At 32.2% G+C, this 15,698-nt stretch overlaps 1 long non-coding RNA gene across 1 annotated transcript; it reads right to left on the bottom strand.

Annotated features, from left to right (window-relative positions):
* Window positions 1–3,134: 3,134 nt before the first annotated feature.
* Window positions 3,135–12,102, bottom strand: LOC131032419 (uncharacterized). The gene is made up of 3 exons (XR_009103446.2): window positions 11,841–12,102; window positions 8,300–8,360; window positions 3,135–3,512 (listed from the first exon to the last, which is right to left on the bottom strand). It is a non-coding gene; the product is annotated as an uncharacterized LOC131032419 (long non-coding RNA).
* Between the last annotated feature and the right edge of the window lie 3,596 nt (window positions 12,103–15,698).

Consider the following 15,698-nt stretch of genomic DNA (forward strand, 5'->3'; position numbering starts at 1 on the left):
CATGTAGAAAATAAATAACAATAATAAAATTCAAATAATTTAATATTATTATTTATTTTCTACATACACATAAATGTGAGAGCATTATAATGCATTCATGTTATCTCTTGCTTTGAAAACTATCAACTTGAAGTTTATTTGAACAACATGACACAAAAGAAATGCCAAAAACTAATTGAATACACACGACACAAAAGAAATGGGATAAATTAATAAATTTCAAATAATAAAATATCTAGTTTTAAAGACAAAATAGAGCATGTAGATAATTTATTTTCTACATAAATTAATAAAATTCACATAATTTAATATTATTATTTATTTTCTAGATACACGTAAATGTGAGAGCATTATAATGCATTCATTCATGTTATCTCTTGCTTTGAAAACTATCAACCCTCAAGTTTATTTGAACACACACATGCCACAAAATAAATGCCAAAATCTGGTTGAATATTATTATTATTATTATTATTATGCATTCATTCATAATAATTTAATATTATTATTTATTTTCTAGATACACGTAAATGTGAGAGCATTATAATGCATTCATTCATGTTATCTCTTGCTTTGAAAACTATCAACCCTCAAGTTTATTTGAACACACACATGCCACAAAATAAATGCCAAAATCTGGTTGAATACCACACACCACACAAAGGAAAATACAATCTTTTTTAACACATTTCATACAAAAGTGAATGTAAAATTAGTTTTACAAACATAAAAGTGATTGTGCTCTCTTTTTAAAAACATAAAAGTGATTATGCTCTCTCTCTCTCTCTAACCGGATGTCAAAATTAACTTTATAAAACATAAACGAAATTCACATAAAATGAATTTCAAGGTTACAACACATTCGCACAAACGAAAAATGAACACATGCTAGGGTTTGACCACATAAAATAAACATGCAAATTTGTTTAAACACATGGAGTTTGCTCAAATGCATAAAATTTCAACATATTTCACAAAAAATCACTTAAACCACAAACTAAACAACTAAGCTTAAACATGCCAAGGTACAAAACACACCCAAAGTGAATGATAAAACATGCCAAGGTACTAGTTCGAACATGAACCACACACAAACTAAAGTTAAGTTTAAACATGTCAAGGTACAAAACAAACACAAAATGAATGCAACATAAGTTAATACACTTAACACAAAATAAACAATTGAGTTTAGACATGTTAAAGTACACACACAAACACACAATGTGAATGCCAAAGTTTAAATAAACTTCACATCTCAAAGTTAGCACACTCTTCATACAACGTGAAATTTAAAATTCAAACACAAATGCACATAAGTGACACTCTTCATACAAAGTAAAATTGAAAATTCAAACACATGCACATTCCAAAGTATAAATATAAGCAAAGTGGTTATAAACACGTTTGACAAAAAGTTACTTCAACCACACACAAAGTAAACACTTGAGTTCAAACATCTTAACACACACACACACACACACTATATTTCAAACATGCAACATAAGTGAATGACAAAACTTAGTACACTCTTCATAAAAAGTGAAAGTGAAAATGAAAACACAAGCCAAAGTACAAATATAGCAAAGTGGTTGTCAAAGTTCAAACACATTTCACTCAAAATTTGTTCATTTTACACAATCTATTCAAACGCACACTTGATTCATCTACAAAGTAAAATGCTAGTGTTTAAAAATTCACTTATGTGAATGTAAAATTTTAAACTGGATGTAGAAGTTCAAAGACACTTCATGCAAAGTTAGTTCTCTTTACACATAGTTTGTTCAAACACACACCTCACACATAAGTGAATGCTAAAGTTAGAAAGCTTTTTACTAAAACTGAATGTGGAAGTTTAAATATAAATAAGCACCACACAAAGTTGGTTCACCTACACATGAAGTAAACTTGAAGTTCAACATACACAAAGTAAATGCCAAAGTTTAGAAAAACATCACAAAAAATTAGTTCAACCACAAATGAAGTACATAATGTGAATGTGAAAACTGCAAATAAAAACAGACACCACACAAAGTTGGTTCAACTGCACATGAAGTAAACTTAAAGTTCAACATACACACCTCACACATAAGTGAATGCTAAAGTTAGAAAGCTTTTTACTAAAAGTGAGTGTGGAAGTTTAAATATAAACAAGCACTACACAAAGTTGGTTCACCTACACATGAAGTAAACTTGAAGTTCAACATACACAAAGTAAATGCCAAAGTTTAGAAAAACATCACAAAAAATTAGTTCAACCACAAATGAAGTACACAATGTGAATGTGAAAACTGCAAATAAAAACAAAACAGACACCACACAAAGTCGGTTCAACTGCACATGAAGTAAACTTAAAGTTTAACATACACACCTCACACATAAGTGAATGCTACTAAAGTTAGAAAGCTTTTTACTAAAAATGATTGTGGAAGTTTAAATATAAACAAGCACCACACAAAGTTGGTTCACCTACACATGAAGTAAACTTGAAGTTCAACATACACAAAGTAAATGCCAAAGTTTAGAAAAACATCACAAAATATTAGTTCAACCACAAATGAAGTACACACAATGTGAATGTGAAAAATTCAAATATAAACACATACCACAAAAATTTGGTTCGACTGCACATGAAGTAAACTCAAAGTTCAAGATACATAAAGTAAATGCCAAAGTTTAGAAAAACAACAAAAAAAAATTAGTTCAACCACAAATGAAGTACACACAATATTTATGTGAAAACTTCAAACACACTAACACAAATTTTGTTGAATGTCCATAAGCATGCTTCAATAAACAATAAGTAAATCAACACACACTTCACAAGTACTGGATAATATGTAGAGGATGTCAAATTTCATGCTTCAAACTGAAAGTGATGTAGACAATGCTTCAAACTGAAAGTGATGTAGACAATGCCACCATATCTAACTAAAATTACTAACTCAATTCAGATAATTTAGTTTAAAAAGTCATTTGAGCTCTACCTGAAAAAAATCCATCCTCAAACAAACAATCATTATCTACACATTTATTTCTACCCTCTTGCATTTAGATCTTTGTAATTTGTCTAGCTAAAGCTATTAATTAACAGTACCATCTACTTTTCTATCCATTAATGCTTTTCTATCCATTAATGCCTCTGCTAAAAGTTCAAATTGATCTTAGATAAAAAAGTAAAAACATTTGAATCCTATTAAAATGTATGGAAGGGCTTCGGCTAGTTGAAACTTGAAATGTCCATAATGCAGGGTTGTCTATAAATCCAAAGATACTATTTGGAAATTCCAGTGTTTAAAGTACGAATACCTTTGGTCCATCTTTCATCCAGAAAGATGGTCCAGAAAGATACTGTTTGAAAATTCCAGTGTTTAAAGTACGAATACCTTTGGACCATCTTTCTGGATCATCTACTGAAGAAGATGTGTTCCACGTATGGTGACGCTACATTTATTCAGGGGAGGATCTACCTCCCAAAAATCCCAGCAAATTGTTGAAAATTCCAAATGTCTTAGCTGCAAAAGGTATTGAAATGAGGATTTGAAAGCACAGAACTCCAAGTGCTACAATTTTAAGTGCAATATATATAAATAGTAGTACATATTTGCAAGCAAACAATGCGAACGTAAATTCAGTAACAAACTTACAAACCTATGGTGAAATATATTCAGACATACATTGATGATAGCAAGAATTACTAAGTTCATGGAAAGAAAAACAAAGAGAGAAACGTTGGTTTGCTGCCTGTAAAAAAATAATAATAATAAATAAACAGGCAAACTACAATTAAACAAGAAAGAAATAAATAAATAAATTCCAGGCCGACCTGAGTAGTAGCATGTCATTCATCATATTTAAGTAAGCCAAACCAATTGACTACCTTCAGTTGTGCCTGGAGACACATGGCTTTAACTAACAGCGGCCATTTTGAGATTCTTTGGTTTTGGGGCATGACAAGTGCCCTACCCAGTCAAAGTAAATTGTTGCAGATGCTGGAACAATAACCACACAAATTTTCCTTTCCAACTGTTGGGATCTTTGGGTGCAACAATCGTTCAATTTTGGATTGAGGTTCAACCATATTTTCCAATTGGTGAGTAAAATATATAGAATGAGGATCGAATGTATAATAAATTTAAGTATGTAAAACTTGGAGGATTACTATTCTTATTACAGATTTAATTAGCATAGAACTATACAATTTTTTTTTCTCCAAAATGAACTCCTAGTATTAATTCAGTGTTTTGAAATCCTTCAAGGTTAAGTTAAAATTTTAGGTGACTCGGTCCCCAGAAATTTAGATTGATAACCAGAATGGTTTTGCCTCATGGCACACACAAAGTTGCAGAGGATGCTTTATAAGCATCTTTCCTTTCATTTTCCTAAAAGAACTTACATCCCTGTGATGTCGTCACAGCCTACGCACCAAACCAATATTGCGTTGAATATTTCAGTGTGATCCTTGCGGCTCAACAAAATAAAGTTCGCCTCCACAATGTACCACCATTTTGTTTAGCACCTATATCTGCCAGTGAGGTTAAGTATTTGAAAGGTTGTGAGTATATCTGCCAGTGAGGTTGAGCATTTGAAAGGTTGTGAGTCTTAGGCACAAAAAACAAGTTAATGATCTCATCATGTAAGCAGGTGAATATTCATTTGGAACCGGTGGTTGAGAAAAGCTTCCAGAGTAGCATTAATTTAGCCTGTTTAACCAATGTCTCTTGATGAAAACAAACTACGAGATAGGACTGCTACTCTTTTTTAGCACCTATTGAGGTTGAGCATTTGAAGGTTGTGAGTCTTAGGCACAAAAAACAAGTTAATGATCTCATCATGTAAGCAGGTGAATATTCATTTGGAACCGGTGGTTGAGAAAAGCTTCCAGAGTAGCATTAATTTAGCCTGTTTAGCCAATGTCTCTTGATGAAAACAAACTAGGAGATAGGACTGCTACTCTTTTTTAGCACCTATATATGCCACTGAGGTTGAGTATTTGAAAGGTGTTGTGAGTCTTAGACACAAAAAAACAACTTAATAATCTCATCGTGTAAGCAGGTGAATATTCATTCGAAACCGGCGGTTGAGAAAGGCTTCCAAAGTAGCATTAATTTAGCCTGTTTAGCCAATGTCTCTTGATGAAAACAAACTCGGAGATAGGACTGCTACTCTTTGTACTCGCAAGGAAGGAACGTAGGGTGATCAGGGAGGCATTCCATCGCACCCCTTTATGGATGCCACCAAAAATCTGCAAATGGAGTCGAATCGCATTAAAGGAAGAAGGGGGTGGCACCGTCCCATCACTGCTAGTAAATCGCCAAGTAAATGCTCATTTTTTCTAAAAATGCAGAACTAGATTAAGGTAGAGAGGCATGTTCTGTATATCTTAAGTAAAGGTACAGAGGTCTATTTATATATTTGCCTCTACCTTTATTTATATATTTGTATATTCTCATTTCGTTTCTGTAGAAATCTCACAATTGTGATGGATGAGAAGGGAAGAGAAAGCTCTCTCCCAAGTGACAGCGAAACAGAAGTTGCTCTGTACAGGCTTTTGGGTAAGCATAAAAATTAATATATGTAATGTATTTGCAGCGTAAATTTGATGGCAGGGAAACTTTTTATATCAGTGAAATTTGTTTACAGGGACCCTATTTATCATCCATTTCGCTTTTGCCACATGGCCATGGAACATATTAAAAAAAAATTATAAAATAAAGTTTTTAAACTATGTAAAAGTCTCAAAATAAACATTCTGACCATACCTATAAACATTCTGAGAATACTGGTGCTAACAAGGAAACCCAGCTATACCTATAAGGTGCAGACTAATCCTATATAGAATTAATAAGAATTACTACCAAAATGTCTGCTGAAAAGGGCTCCTGACAAATCTTCCACAGCTATTCTACCATTTATAAGCTTACGAGCTAACTATATAATAGGATTGTGAGACCCTGTGCATATTGGAAATTTCGTAGTAGAATAAATATATAAATAAATAGGTATTCTATAAGGAAAAATACATAAATACATGGGTATTCTATAAGGTCGCACTGACATGCAAAGATAGTGGATTGACATGAAGTCAAAAGAACATATACTAAAATAAATCGTTGGAAGTTTATAAAAGTAAACACTGTAAACATTGGATGCTTATTGTTGGGGAATTCTCATCAATAAATCCTATTCTCAAGCTGAAAACCTCCCTCTTTTGAATGATTCCATCTTCAGCTACAGGGGATTTGGTTGAATAATCCCTTATTTGTTTATTTATTCATTTATATTATTTCTTTGAAGAACAATAAGATAACTACTTGCAAAATACACTCTATTGTTATCATTCCTTACATTTTAATTTTGCAGTATTTGGATTCAGAATACTATAAAAAAACATAGGGTAATATGTATATTTATCACCCTCCCACATTTAACATGTAACACAAACTGTCAAGATCAACCATTAGCTTACTAAAATAAGGTGTAGCATTACATTTACTGCAACCAAGTATTCACGGTAAGGGGATAACTGCTTTCACCTGTAGATGTATTTATTTAAGGATGTAAAAGTTTGGACATTGTATATGCTAGAATGGAACAACGTACTACAATGTAGGATAAATGCCTCTACCTTTGCATTCTCATTTCAATTCTGCAGAAATCTTATAATTGTGACTGATGAGAAGGGAAGAAAAATCTCTCCCAAGTGACGGGAAACATAAGTAGTTGTACTGGCTTTTGGGTAAGAATGTCTATCTTAGAAAACGGAGGAAATATATTATTATATTAATACATGCAGTGTAAATTTGATGGCAGAGACACTTTTTTGTCGGTCAAATTTGTTTATAGAGACCCAATTTATCATCTATTTTGCTTTCGCCACAACATGGCCATGGAACATATTAAAAAAAATCTATAAAAATAAAGTTTTTATACTATGTAACAGTCTCGAAATAAGCATTCTCACCACAATTTTGTCCACCGAATTCCTTGCATACAGGTGCTAACGAGGAAACCCAGCTATTCCTCTTTTACTGAATACTCAAAATCAGGAAAAGAGGGCACAAGAATCTCAACCAAAACCAAAACAGTCTTGGGTCTTAAGAGTATGATCATGCATACAATGCATCCATCAAATAGGATAGCAAGATTGCTAAGCCTCTGCACAATAGCCTCAGCAAGAGCCAAAATACTTGCCACACAAAACCTAGTGTTTTTATGGCAGAAATAGAACAAGAACAAGTCAGACAGACACAAACAAGGAAAACTGAGGATCAAATGGAGACCGAGGGAGATACGACTTAGACTGAACAAGAAAACAAAGGAGGATGAATTCGAAATATCCAATTAAAAAAATGGAGGATGAAGAACCACAAATAAAACAAGTAAACAAGTACTGCAGGAAATGCACCGAGCAAATCACTGATACCTTCAAGAAAACAAGCGCACAATTGACAGTCCACATCAAGAACCTCAAATTCAACTTGGCTTACTCACTACACGAAAAACATAGGCAACTGTAGCATTGATAAAGATGGTCAGGGAGACTAAAAAGTCAGAACAGGAGAAATGAGTATACATTTGAGTCCAATCAAATTCGTTTTTCAATTACTCAAGTGACCCATCTTAGCTGAAATTTAGAAGTAAAATTTCACATAAATTAGTGAACGACATCGAATCTGGTAATATATTAAAACTACTACTCGCAGAAGCACATAGATTAGCTCTAAAAACCTGAAACGTTAAATTACTAATCCTGACAAATCTTCCGAAAACATCTGCCGAAGCACAAATCTTCCGTGACTATTCTGCCAATAATAATATGCACAGGGTTTCTCTAATTGGAAGAACAAGCTTATTTATGATACATCATTTTACAGTTTGCAATTTATTCTCAACTTTATTGATTTTGCTCAGAACTAAATACAATATACAATGCGAGTAAAAATGAATATATTCTATTTAAAACAGGATACATGAATCTTATTTGGTACAAAATACATACGTGTTTGAATTTGAAAGCATAAATTTTCTTATTGCTGAACTCATAACTTCACATACGTGTATTTATCTATTTTTCCTTTTAGAATACCTATCTTTTTTTCCTGATACTACCCTAACCTAACAATTTCAAATCCTATGAAGAATCCAAAGAGGATTTATGCTATTCAACTGAATGGAAGGAAAAATTCAATAATATAATATACACCAAATTCCCATGTAAATGAACTACTTAAAAGTTAAAACATATAAATTCTTCAAAACGAAAGAAAAAACAAGAGAGCAGAGTATAAGATGTACTGACCATTTTCTGTCCATAACTCCAATAAGCCACTCCATAAAGAAGAATTCTTGCTGCTGCCTACCTTCATGCCCATTAAGAATGACAACCCCCAGAAAAGAAATACACAAAATATCAAAACAAAAAATTGCGATTCAAACCCAGAAAGAAAATGAAAACATCCGAGTATAAAAAGTAAAAATTCCAAACTAAACTCAGGAAAGCAAGACTCAGAGGCATGGCCACACCAAAAAAAAATTAAAGAACAATACAATCTGCCCTGCTTCTCTAGTATATCTCCTTTTAAAAGAAGTGAAATCCTGCTTTTTCCAAATGTAACACGATCTGCTTTTTGCAACGGCCATTGTAATTTGAGTGCCGTTAGGGCACGTCAAGTGCGAGTAAAACAATTTTCAACTATTTTGGAAACTGTTTTGCAGTCTTTTAAATGAAAATATTGGTTGCGAGTTGAAAATTGTTTTCGGGCAAGAGGTAAGGAATGTTTCAACTATTTGAAAATCTGCTAGTATAGCCTAAATCTTCACCTTTCCAATGTTTTTCCTGATTTATGACCCTAATCGAATGGTCAAGTTACTTTGAGTTAAGTTCAATATTTTTTTATTTCTGTCTTAGTCTACGGTGTTCTTTGGCTTGGAAATCTCACGACATTATAAACTCATAATTACAATATTTGGCCCACTTTCCTTAAGCACAATTCAATATACACTTTATATATTAATTCCGCTATGAAGTGTAAATATCAAAACCCTAAAAGCTAATCTGAGCATGTACTTTAAAGAGAAGACAAGTATACATGTTCGGCAATCACTTCAACCCTTCCATTAAGGAGCCCATCAAATTCGTTTTTAAATTACTCAAATGAAACCCATGTTGAAATTTTAGAAATAAAATTCGCAAGCACAAAAATTTGCTCTAAAATCTCAATGTTGTTATTCTGAAACGTAACTGAAGTCTTAACAAGCGTTTTTGTAATTTCTAAACCCTTTTTTCGAAAGCAAACTAACATGAAAACCAAAAAAATGTTTGCAAATGGTGCAGAAAAACATGAAACGTTAAAATACTAATCCTATACAAAATTAAGAAGAATTCCTGCCGAAAAGAGCTCTTGACAAATCTTCGGCAGCTATTCTGCCAATAATAAGCTTAGGAGCTAACTATATAATAGGATTGTGAAACCTTGTGCATATTGGAAATTTCACAGTAGCATAAATACATATATAAATAGAAGATATTCTATAAGGAAAAATACATAAATACATAGGTATTCTATAGATCGTTGGCAGAAATTTTATAGTAGCATAAATACATAAATAAATAGATATTTTATAAGGAAAAATTCATAAATACATAGTTATTCTATAAATCGTTCGAAGTTTATAAAGACAAACATATGACACTTACTGTTGGGGAATTCTCATTAAAAAATCCTATTCTCAAGCTTAAAACCTCCCTCTTCTGAGTAACTCCATCTACAGTTACAGGGGATTTGGCTGAATAATCCCTTATTTATTTATTTATTCATTTATATTATTTCTACAATTTTGAATAGCAAAAAACACTAACTACTTGCAAAATACACACTAGTTATCATTCCTTCATTTTAATTTTGCAGTAATTGGATTCAGAATATACAAAAAACATAGGGTAATATGTATATTTATCCCCCTCCCACACATAACATGTAACACAAACTGCTAAGATTAACCATTAGCTTACTAAAATAGGGCATACAGATACAATGTTTATATAGTAGCATTGCATGATATTCAAGAGCTCCAGTATTACATTTAGAGCAACCAAGTATTCACAGTAAGGGGATAACTGCTTTCACCTATAGATATATTTATTTAAGGATGTAAGGTTGCACATTGTATATGTTAGAATAGAACAATGTACTACAATGTAGGATAACCACCTCTACCTTTTGCATTCTCATCTCAATTCTGTAGAAATCTCACAATTGTGACTACTGAGAACAGAAGAGATCTCTCCCAAGTGACGGGAAAGATAAGTTGTTGTACTGGCTTTTGGGTAAGAATGTCTATCTTAGAAAACAGAGGAAATATATTATAATATTAATACATGTAATGAATTTGCAGTGTAAATTTGATGGTAGGGAAACCTTTTATGTCGGTCAATTTTGTCCAATGAATTCCTTGCATACAGATGCTAACGAGGAAACCCAGCTATTTCTCTTTTGCTGAATACCCAAATCCAACAAAAGAGGATACAAGAATCTCAACCAAAACCAAAACAGTCCTCAATAACAAAAAGGGAAGAGTATGATCATGCATCAAATGCATCCATCAAATAGGATAACAAGGTTGTCAAGCCTCTGCACAATAGCCGCAGCAAGAGCCAATATACTTGCCACACAAAACCTAGTGCCATCATGGCATAAATAGGACAAGAATAAGTCAGACAGACACAAACAAAGAAGACTGAGGACCAAATGGAGACGAAAAGAAATACAACTTGGCCTGAACAAGAAACAGAGGAAGCCCCTACACATAAAGTAGATGAGCGAGAATCCGAAATATCTAATTAAACAAATGGAGGATGAAGAAGCACAAAGAAAACAGGTACTCCAGGAAATGCACCGTGCACTTCGAGAAAACAAGCGCACAATTGGCAGAATTGATTGAAGTACACATCAAGAACCTTGAATTCAACTGAGCTTAGTCACTAGATGAAAAAAAGACTTCCTACCACACTGCTTAAAACATAGGCAACTGTAGCTTTGATAAAGGTGGCCAGGGAGACTACACTGTCAGAACACGAGACATGAGTATACATTTGACTCCAATCAAATTCGTTTTTCAATTACTCAAGTGAAACCCATCTTTGATGAAATTTTAGAAGTAAAGTTTCACATAAATACTCAAATGTAAATGTATTTGCTCTAAAATCTCAATGTTGTTATTCTGAAAGGTAAGCATTCTTGTAATTTCTAAACCCTTTTCTCGGAAAGTAAACTAACTAAAAAACCAAAGATTACTAATCCTGACAAATCTTCCAAAAACGTCTGCCAAAAAGGGCTCCTGACAGATATTCCGCAGCATGCAAAGGGTTTCTCTAATTGGAAGAACAAGTTTCTCTCTGATACATCATTTTACAGTTTGCAATTAATTTTTAACTCTATTGATTTTGCTCAGAACTAAATGCAATGTACAATGCGAGTAGAAATGCATATATTCTATTTAAAACAGGATACATGAATCTTATTTAGTATAAAATACATACATGTATGAATTTGAATGCATAAATTTTCTTATTGCTGAACTCATAACTTCATATACGTGTATTTTTCCCTATAGAATACCTATGAATTTTTCCTGATTGTACCCTACCCTAACAATTTCAAATCCTATGAAGAAATCCAAAGAGGATGGAGAGAAGAAATATTTATGAAGTTCAACTGAATGGATGGAAACATTCAATAATATAATATACACCAAATTCCCTTGCAAATGAACTACTTAAAACATATAAATTCTTCAAAATGAAAGAAAAAACAAGAGAGCAGAGTATAAGATGTACTGACCATTTTCTGTCCAATCAGCCACTCCAGAACGTAGAATTCTTGCTGCTGCCTACCTCCATGGCCATTAAAAATGACCCTCCACAGAAAAGAAATACACAAAATACCAAAACAAAAAACTGCAATTCAAACCCAGAAAGCAAATGAAAACATCTGAGTATAAAAAGTAAAAATTCCAAACTAAAACTCAGGAAAGCAAGACTCAGAGGCATGGCCACGCCAAAAAATATTAAACTTAAAAAGAAAACCAAACAAAATGAAAGAACAATACAATTTGCACTGCTTCTCTAGTATATCTCCTTTTAAAAGAAGTGATATCCTGCTTTTTCCAACGGTAACACGATCTGCTTTTTGCAACGGCCATTGCAATTTGAGTGCCGTTAGGGCACGCTCCTCTGACCGTTTGAAATCGTTCGAAAATCGACTCAAAATGGATTGAATCTGCACTTGGAGTACAAATTCCACTCCCACTCGACGCTCCATTACTTTTCAACTTCGTATTCGTTTTCTAAGTGCATTGCAGTTCGTAGGGATTTTTGGGCAATGTTCACTAGTGGCTATCTCTCAGTTTTTAAAATTAAAAATTAAAAAATTAAGTCTCTTATTATATTTTATTACTAAAATTTTAATAATTATGTAGATTAAGTTATAATTATAATTATATAAATTTTTAATTAGATTAGATTAATAACTAGTATATTTATATTTAAAAAATATATGTAGAGTATGTCGAGAGGTATCTTATAGTAGAAAAGAATCATTAAATTCCAAATACTAAACACCAAGAATACAAATTCATTAAAGTCTTCATGCAAAAAGTTGTAAATCTAGTTGGAGACAAGTGGCGAGGGTTCTATTTTATTTGGAGTAATAAAATAACACTTCCACAAAAGCTTAAACATGGCCTATTTCATTCATTTCTCTGTCATTTACATGTCAAATTGTTTCAAAAATGGATTTTTGTTTACGGACATTTTGATGTCATTGTAGATGCCTTTCGGCATAACTAGTATACCTATATTTAAAAAAATTATGTAAAATATGTCGAGAGATATCTTATAATAGAAGAGAATCATGTGTAAAATAAATGTTATTTTAAAATACTAAACAACAAGAATACAAATCCAGTAAAGTCCTCCATAGCTGTGAATCTAGCTGGAGACAAGTGGCGAGGGTATATTGCATGCATTTACCTGTCATTTGCATGTTAAATTGTTTCAAAAATGGATTTTTGTATACGGACATTTTGATGTCGTTGTAGATGCCTCTCTCCATAATTATTATTAATAAACAAGATTTAATGTTGAAAATTAGAGTTAAAATTAAGTTACAATTAGAATTAAAATTTATATTATATAGATTATTTTATTTTTAATTATTTCTTTTTAGGGTTCCAATATATATATAATATTTTTCTAAATTATCAATTGTTATTTCAAAATTTAAAATAATTATAAAATATCTATAAATAATTTAATCAATTATATTATGCTTGTAATCCTAATTATTAATAATTTTAAATTATATGATTATTTCAAATGTTTTAATTAAATAATTTTCTATTAGGTTTGCCAATTATAATTAATAATTTTGGGATAATTGTAAACTCATATATTGACGAAAGGAATGAAAAGTGGTGATGCAAATGAAGAAAATTATATTTGGAGCCAAATTTATATGTGATGGGAGAAATGCTATATTTGCAATAACAAAGATTGATATTAATGTTTCTAGTGGATCACATCATTATATATAAAACAAATGATACGAAAGTTGTACATGTAAATTTAATTTATATAATAAATATAAGGTTGTTAGCTTTTAAGTAAAAGAAAAATCTCTCTCTCTCTCTCTCTCTCTCTCTCTCTCTCTCTCTCTCTCTCTCTCTCTCTCTCTCTCTCTCTCTCTCTCTCTCTCTCTCTCTCTCTCTCTCTCTCTCTCTCTCTCTCTCTCTCTCATTTGGATCTCTTCCTCTCTATATATCTTTGCATCTTTATTTATATCTGTCCCTCTCTATATATTGAGCCATCTCTCTCTCCCATTCTTCCTTCTCTCCCCCTCTTTCCCCCTCTTCTCTCTCTATCAATCTCTCTCCTTCTCTCCCCCTCTTTCCCCCTCTTCTCTCTCTATCAATCTCCCTCCTTCTCTCTCCCTCTCTCTAGCTCTCTAATCTCTCCCTCCCTCACTCCCTCTTTTTCCCATATATCTTTATCTCTCTCCCTCTTATCCCATACCTCTCTCTTTCTCTCCCTATTTCTCTCCCTTTATCTCTCTCTCCATCTCAATTTTTCTATCTCTACTTCTCTCATTATCTCTATCTCTACCTCTACCTTTATCTCACTATCTATTTCTCTCTTCTTATATATTCATCTCTACCGCTGCCTGCCTCTCTCTATATTTCTTCATCCATCTCTCCCCATATCTCTCTCTCTCTCTCTCTCTCTCCTCTCTCTCTCTCTCTCTCTCTCTCTCTCTCTCTCTCTCTCTCTCTCTCTCTCTCTCTCTCTCTCTCTCTCTCTCTCCTTATTGCAAACATAACATGAGCCCGTTGGTAAATAATTTTTATTAGCCTACTAATTTAGAGGTTTTCTTTCAATCATGCTTAGACCCCTATATGTGAATGCATGGTTGATTTGAAGCTATCACTTCTCCATTTAGACCTTTGTTGTACATACAAATCACTTACTAAATGGCTTATTGATTCACCTTGTGTACTACAATCGCTAGTTTAATTTGTTTTTTTTGACACTACAGATAAATTTGACTCATATTTTTTAAGTCAATAAATTATCATTAGTTAATTTGGTGAGATTTAAATAGCACATTCTAAGTATTTACTATTTAGGTTGTGGTTGTATGTGAGTGGTTTTTCACCCAATTTTCTTAACCAAAACCTTTTCTAGTTTTCATTATTGCATTTGTTGTTTGCATTCTTGTAAAAGACTTTTGTGCTTGTTGTTTCCATTATTTTGAAGGATTCCACCATTTGTAGACTACATATGTTTCAAGTTTAACAATTACCAATGGATTGATCACTACTTCATTTAGACTTCTTGATGCCTATCTTGTAGATTTGTTGAATGTCACTTGTAGTCTACATTCCCCCCCTATTTTAGTTTTAGTTTTAATCTCACATTCCTTTCCTTACATAGATTATTATTAAGTAAAACATTTTTTGTTAAAAAAATTTATATCATAAAATTAGGATTGCTTCTTTTTTTTTTTTTCTCTTTTGGAAATGTGCACAAATCAACCCTAGAATAATAAAAAATGAGGCATTTAGTGTTAAATATCTAAATTAAGTGTTAACTAATTTTTTTTCTTTCTAAATTTAGTGCTAAGTAATTTTTTAAAATTTTAATTGTCTAAATTTAGTGTTAATTTATTTTTTATTGCTAATATTAGTTAGAAAATGTTGTTTTAATGTTTTGATGGTTTTTCTTTATTTATGGTAATTATCAATATTTGGTTAGAAATCATTTTCTTCTTTTTCTTTCTCAATTATTAGAATTTTTTTTTCTCCTTTATTAGGATTTTATTATCATGGTTTTAGTTGCTTGTCCAATTTAAACATGATTTATATGTCACATACATGACACACTAATTATTTTAGAAATATTTTTTATTTTTGATGAAGAAGTGTCTTTATTACTAATTATAAATTGTATACAACATACATTAATCTAGTATCACCACTAACATAACACCCAAGAAGCGATGGAGGGAACAGCGCACGCAGAGGGGGGAAATTTGAAAACAGGAAATAGAGGGAATAGCGAGGTTGGATCCTCTAGTTCTGATGCCACTACAGCTCAAGGATAAGCGATGGATGATGAGGATGGGAGATTGGATGGGGACCCA

The sequence above is a fragment of the Cryptomeria japonica genome, chromosome 9 (assembly GCF_030272615.1).
Source record: "Cryptomeria japonica chromosome 9, Sugi_1.0, whole genome shotgun sequence".
Taxonomy (NCBI): domain Eukaryota; kingdom Viridiplantae; phylum Streptophyta; class Pinopsida; order Cupressales; family Cupressaceae; genus Cryptomeria; species Cryptomeria japonica.